Here is a 7,623-nt window from a genome sequence, read left to right on the forward strand (position 1 = left end):
TTTACAAGCTTCCTTGAAGAGATTTTCGAGATCTAAGTAGTTCTAAGAGCACAAATCATGAAATGAAGTGTTAAGGAGTGAAGATTATCATAAAATGAAGTTAAACACTTTGATGAGAGAGATAACTTACCAAAATGATGATCTTTGATGAAGAGTTCTTGAAGAACACATACACAATCACACGAAATTTTAGAGAGATAGAGGGTGGGAGAATGTTGAAGGTTAAGAGGAAATGAGTTGGTTTTGAAATGGTGAATGAAGATGGAGAGGGTGGCCGAGGGGTAGAGAGATGTGGGAGAATGGAGAGTTGATTTATGAAGAGAGTGATAAGAAGTTTGCATAGATACATGCAAATTTTGTTTTTTTTATTTTTTAATTGTGGGCCGAGAATGAGAGGGGAAGAGAAGAGAAGAGGAGTTTGGGCCTTTTTCTTAATTATGTTCGAAATTGTGAGGCCCATATTGAAGGTTCTCGGCCCATTGGGCCCTTCTTGAGGGTCCACGTCCCAAAGGTGGTAAAGGGATGGGGTTTACGGCCCAATAAGGCTTGTGAACCCATTTACAACCCATAAAAAAATGAGTTATTTTAGGCCCAACAAGACCCAAATGCTATGGTTTGATGATTGTGGATCAAATTGAATCCCAAATGGGGTTCCAAGACCCAAAGTAATCAAATTGAGAACTTATTGGCCCATTAGGCCCAATAAGAGGATCTTGGTCGATCTTGAGGTGAAATCGCAGATGTGCTTAATCCATCTGTGATTTTGATGACTATTTTTGTAATTTGGGTTTTTTTTTGGCTATTTTCTATAAAGTAATTAAGGAAAATGACTAATTTTGTAATTTTCTAAACAAAAATGATGTAGAAATGTGTTAGTAATATATTTACCATGAAAGGTATAATTAAAGTTGCAATTTTCTCTTCTGTTAGGTGCTAGGTGTTGTTTGTTTTCTCAGCAAAACCTCAGACCATTTTTTGCTGCGCGGCGCAGCACATTCGCAACACTTACTTTTTTGCACCAGTTTGTTTTTTGGAAGCCTTCTGGATACAAACCTCTGCGCATATTCTGTGCGACGCAATACTTGACTTGTTTCTTTAAACCTCTTTGGCTTTTATTTTACCAAGTGAATTTTTTAAAAAAACTTGGTATATTTTGATTTTTTTTTTAAAAAAACTTTGATTTACGGATTTGATACAATTTCTTTTTATAGTTTCCACAATTTTTTTATAACTTGATTTTTTTTAATAAAAAAATTGATTTTTTAATTTTTTTACCGTTTCATTCAATAATACTTTTAGTTTCGGTTGCGTCTTTTTAACTAGTGTGATTCTTTTACGAATTTTCTAGACATTGTTTGTAATATTTTCTTAATAATTTTATAATTTTCTTTTTTATGTTCTTTAAAATTAGTTTTTTCTAGAAAAAAAAATTGACAAAATTGACAGCTTCTTTTATATTTTTTTATATATATTTTTTGAAATTTTATATTTTTGTTTTATGCTTGTTTTTTTTATTCTTTCAATGTTTTAAGACTATAATTATTAAAATTTTTGCTTTGAGAACTATTTTCAGTCTCTAAAATCATTGTATTTAAATTTAAGTTTATTGCAGCTGTTTAAAAAATAAAAAGACTTCTTATAAGACTCGAGGGCGTGGGCGCGGTTTGGAACCACGGTTTTGCCACCTAGACGACGCACACCGCCCCGTGGGTGCGGCTAAACGTGGTTTAGGCAGCACAGTGGTGAGAAACAGTTGCGTGATTTGATTGGGTGTGTGCTTTTTGAGCGTTCAACGGTCTTTTTGTTGAGAAATTATTTTTTTTTTTAAATTTACCCTATATATACTTACCTTTTTTACAAAATCCTCACTCAAATTCCTTATCATTTTACCATCTTTTCTTCTAATTTTTTCAAAATGTCTTCTTCCAAAAGGCCTGCTAATGAAAAAACACTCACTAGAAACACCACAACCCTAATACCTTCAAATGGTCAACTGATTTTTTCGTCTCCGCATTACCACTATGGCGGTATCTTTCCGTATTTTCCGCAACGACCAATATAGCCACTACCGTAAACACAAACACTACCACAACCCGACTCAAATTTTAATTTATTTGATTTTGTCTCAACCTGAGTTTGTTCAACAAACACAAACACAACCGTAACCTCGAACGGTCGTTTCTAATTCCGAACTAGAATTCGTTGAAGAAACTCAGCCAACTCGAGTTAGTGTTGGGAACCCCTAGAAGTGTTAGTGTTGTCACAATCATGGATCGATATTTCGGAATATGAGACAATTGGAAAAGACCAAAAGCATTACTGTTTTTGGATTCGGGTTTTACATAGGTTTCACAAAGAAATGAACCGTGGAGACTATAGTTCAAAACATCAAATGTACTCGAAATGGGGGAAGATGAACAAGGAAGTCATGTTGTTTAATGATTTGTATACCAACATGAAACGTTAATGGAAAAGTGGAGAAAGCGATGATGTGATTTTGCAGAAAGCGTCGAAAGTGTATCAAAAAGAAAACGTGAAGGCTTTCAAGTTTCTTGAAGTTTGGAATTTTGTGAAAGATAACAAGAAATGGCAAAACAACAAAACATCAGACGAGCATATCAAAAGTGGTTCAAAAAATGCAGCAAAACATCTGAGTCAGACCACACTACACCAGATGCTCGTGTTAAATTCGATCTGAACGAAGATGAACCCGTTCCAGTTTCACCACTTTCCCGGCCAATGGAAAGAGACAAATCAAAAAAAAAAAGGCAACACGTCAGATTCAAATGAGTCGAAAGACAATGAAGGCCAATATGAAGGATATAAAAAATAGAATGAATAAGATTTTGCACCTTGCTTCTGAAAGACAGCTTCGGAAACAAAGGGATATCGACATGCGAGTACTAGCGGTGGACACGTCGAATATGACCGGAGACGAGCTTCAAGTTATTTTGCGATGAAGGAGGAAGTGAAAAAACGTTAGGCCAATCGTGACTAATTTATAGTATTTTTTTCAAGTTTTTAATCGTTTGATGTGGTTTTTTTTATTTTTTTTTATTATTTTTTTATTTTTTAAGTTGTAGGTTTTATGTTTCTAATTTGTTTTTGTAAATTTTTAGGTTTTCTTTTAAGTTACGCAATGTATGGTATTTTTAATTTTTAATTAATGAAATATTATCTTTTTTAAAAAAATAAAGATTTTATCCACTAAAAAGAATAAAAAATAAATAAATAATCCCAAATATAACACCACTCTTTGGACGTGAAAACAAACTATACTTTTTTGGTAAAAACACATGTTGCCGACTAAGGGTGTGTTTGGCAAAAGTAGTTGTTAGCTGGTAGCGGGTAGCGGGTAGCATGTACTGGGTAGCTGGTAGCGGGAAGTTGTAGCTTTTATTTGTTATATGAGTATTTGACAAAAGTAGCTAAAAACTTTTGAAATATATAAAATTACATAAAAGGACAATTGATTGAAAATAAATAAATATACAAATATAATTTTAAGGGTAATTATGGAAATTGATTTCAAAAGCTCGATAGCATTTTGTTAAACGCAACATGAAGTAGCTTTTAGATTTGGAGCATTTTGTTAAAACTAAAAGCTAAACGCTCGTACTATCAAATGAAGCTTTTTGTTTAACTAGAGCGTTTTGTCAAAAGTTAAAGCTAAAAGCTACCAAACGTTTTCAAAAGCTTCGTACCAAACAGACGCCTGAATGAAATTGTGGGAAAATGAAGAAGTGTGGTATATGACATTGTGGGAAACCTAGAGGCTGCAGCAGTTTGGAGCGGTACAAAAAAACAAATGGCACACCTTACAAACATAAAATTTCCCTCTGGAGTCTGGAACATACAGTTTGGCTTTACGTCACCGAGTTCAGATCGTTGGTACTGTTGCTGCACTCCATTTTGAATGAACCCCAGATTACAACGCACATGGTTCTTTTACGGCTGAGCTACCGTCATCGACGTTGATGCGATTTCACCAGCTATGCCCTTAACTTTGCTTCCACTGGCGGAAAGGCCGGAAAGATAGGGGGAATTCGTCTGAAAGAAACACGGGATGAGATGAGGATCGAGAGCAATTCTTAGGGCTGAGTTCAGGAGAAATTTGTATCGCGGGGAGGGAAATGAGTATAAAATTGAGAGATATTGAAGACGCTTACACTTCCTGTTCTCAGCATACTTATTGAAGACGCTTATTTCTATTTTTTGAAGAACGCTTACACTTCCTGTTCTCAGCATACTTATTTGGGTTTGAAGGTGAAAGTTGAAAGGTCAAATATAACCGAGAAACGGTTGGAGCAAAATTCACTGGTTGATGAGTCCAAAATCATGGGCCGGGAAGGGGATAAAGAGGCATTGATGGGGAAGTTGTTGGGGGAAGAAGAATGTGATGAAAGTGTGAGCATAATGTCAATAGTTGGTATGGGTGGAATAGGCAAAACCACTCTTGCCAAACTTTTATACAATGATGAGAAAGTGAAGGATCACTTTCAACTCAGAGCATGGGTTTGCGTTGCTGAAGAGTTGGATGTATCTAACATTAGCAAGGCTATTTTCCAAGCAGTAACTGGGAAAAATGAAGATTTTGCTAATCTTGATCTGCTTCATGTTGCCCTCAAAGAAAAACTTTCAAAGAAGAGGTTCTTACTTGTTTTAGACGATGTCTGGAATGAAGACTACAGTAAGTGGGAACTCCTCCAGAGCCCTCTTCTTGTAGGGGCACCTGGAAGTAGAGTTATTGTCACAACCAGGAGTATCAGGGTTGCATCAGTGATGGACTCAAAAGAAGTTTATGAGCTGAACGTTTTGTCAAATGAAGATGCTCTATCATTGTTTGGTCAACACGGGTTAGCTGAAAAGAACTTTGACAAACATCCAGCACTTAAGTTGCTTGGTGAAGGTATGGTGAAAAAATGTGGTAGATTGCCTTTGGCTTTGAAAGCAGTTGGGAGGATCTTGAAGGGAAATAGGAATGGTGATGAGTGGGAGAAGTTGTTAAACAGTGAGATATGGGATATAGAGGAAGGAAGTGATATTCTTCCGGCTCTAAGACTAAGCTATTATCATCTCCCTCCACATTTGAAGCAGTTGTTTGCATATTGCTCCTTATTTCCCAAGGACACTGAGTTTAATAAAAAATGAGCTGGTCCTGATGTGGATGGCAGAGGGATTTTTGTCCCGATCAAAATCAATGGAGAGGTTAGGTCATCATTATTTTGAAGAGCTACTGTCAAGGTCTTTTTTTCAACAATCAACAAATGACGAGTTCGAATATACAATGCATGATCTGATGAATGACTTGGCCACAAGTGTCGCAGGAGAGTTTTTCTGTAGATTGGATGGTGAGATGGATGTATCTGACACAAATGAAGTTTTTGAGAAGCTTGGTCACTTTTCACTTATAGCTTCATCATCTGGATCATATAGAAAGCTTAAGCAATTACAAAAATCTACTCACGTGCACACTTTCTTGGGAATTTCGATTTCTGGGTCAGACTATGTTCATGATGAATTAATTCATAAACTACAGTTTGTAAGGGTGCTAGCACTGACTGGAATCACAATCACAGAGGTACCAGAATCCATTGGTAGTCTCAAGCATCTACGGTACCTTAATTTTTCTTTTACTGAAATCACATGTTTGCCAGAACAAGTGAGTGACCTTTATAATCTACAGACCTTGTTAGTTCATCATTGTTCCGAGTTATCTAGCTTGCCAAAAAGTTTTGCAAAGTTAATAAACCTGCGACATCTTGACATAAGTAAGACTCCGAATTTAAATAAGATGCCTTTAGGGATCGGTGGGTTGATGAGTCTACAAACTCTACCCAAAGTCTTTATTGAAGAAGGTATTGGGTTCAAAATATCTGAGCTCAAGGGCCTAATGGATCTTCAAGGTCGACTTTCCATTATATATGGGGCTGGAAAAAGTGATAAATCAAGTAGAAGCAAAGGATGCCAACTTACATCAAAAGAAAGGTCTTGATGTTTTGAAGATGGAATGGAGTGATGTGTTTGATGATTCTCGGAATGATATTATTGAATATGAAGTACTTACTGAACTAAGGCCTCATCCTAAGTTAAAAAAGCTCAAAATTTTCAATAACAACGGGATGCGATTTCCTACTTGGGTTGGCAATCCCTCCTTTGATCAGTTAACAAAGCTTACATTACGTGGTTGTAGAAGTACACATCTACCAACACTTGGATGTCTAGATTCTCTTAGGAAGTTGGTTGTTGAAAGCATGAGTGAGGTGAAGAGTGTGGGTTTTGAGTTTCTCGCACCTGTAAGTTCTTTTATTGGCATTGGATTTCCATCGCTTGAAGTTCTGAAATTTAAAGATATGCAAGGTTGGCAGAGATGGTTGATTAATAGTGGGGACGGACATGAAACTCCTAGATCATTTCCTTGTCTTCATGAGATCTGTATAGCCAATTGTCCAGAACTAGCTGAAGTTTCAATCGGATTGATACCTTCACTTCGGGTTTTATATATAGAAGAATGTTCCAAAAGAGTGTTAAGAAGCATGATTGGTTTGTCCTCATCACTTGTTAGATTGAAAATGCTGAATGTTAAAGCACTTAGTCAACTACATGGAGAAGATTTAATGCATCTTGGGGCACTTGAACATCTATATCAGGAACTGTGATGAACTGAGATACTTGTGGGAACGAGAATCAGAGGCATGCAAGAGTCTTGTGAGTTTACAGCAGTTGGAAGTAACGCATTGTAAAAAGTTGGTTTCATCAGCCGAGAAAGAGGCTAATATTGGGATCAGCATGGAATCGCTTAAATATGTGACATTTCATAAGTGTGAGACATTGGAGAGTTACAATTGTACAAATACTGTTGAGAGGTTGGTCATCAGTACTTGTGCTTCAATATCATCCTTGACCTTCTCAGCAATGCAGGAGCACCCATGCCCTCTTACTGAATTGATAGTGGGTGATTGTGATAACATAAAATTACAACCCAAACCCATTCCAGCAAAAGAGTTAAGTTTGTCTCGCCTAACATCTCTTGAGATCAGTGGTTGCAAGAATCTAAAGTCATTTCCACATGAGCATTTTCAAAGTCTCACATCTTTGGAAGAACTGGAGATAAGTCAATGTCCACGTCTGGACTACTCCTTTCCTTGTGGGGTGTGGCCTCCTAATTTAAGCAAATTAAGGATAGGAGGCTTAAATAAGCCCATGTCAGAGTGGGGTCCGCAGAGTTTTCCTACCTCACTAGTTGACCTATTGTTATTTGGCGAAAATTCAGGAGTGGTTTCATTTGGAGTGGCAGATGCTGTGAGGAATACTATTACTCCATCATCATCATCATCATCATCATTATCTTTTCTTCTTCCACCATCTCTGGTTTCTCTAACGCTCCATGGTTTTACTGATGTGGAATCACTTTCATAGGTCTTACAAAACCTCCCCTGCCTTAAATCCTTAATATTTCGAATTGCCCAAAGCTTGGAGATCTTAAGACCATTTACGACCCATAAAATGTGAGAATATTGGTGTGGTAGTAGAAAAGGTTCGTCATCTCCTTTCCCATCATCTGTGTCTCTTACATAAGAGTGGTTATTTATTTCAATAATGTTATGATTATAATTATTGTTT

General features: G+C 36.7%; 1 pseudogene; it reads left to right on the plus strand.

The window, feature by feature from the left end:
* The first annotated feature begins 2,586 nt into the window (after positions 1 to 2,586).
* On the plus strand, positions 2,587 to 7,419 carry LOC145010140 (putative disease resistance RPP13-like protein 1; annotated as a pseudogene).
* The last annotated feature ends 204 nt before the right edge of the window (positions 7,420 to 7,623 follow it).

The sequence above is a fragment of the Lactuca saligna genome, chromosome 1 (genome assembly GCF_052625555.1).
Source record: "Lactuca saligna cultivar CGN05327 chromosome 1, ASM5262555v1, whole genome shotgun sequence".
Lineage (NCBI taxonomy): Eukaryota > Viridiplantae > Streptophyta > Magnoliopsida > Asterales > Asteraceae > Lactuca > Lactuca saligna.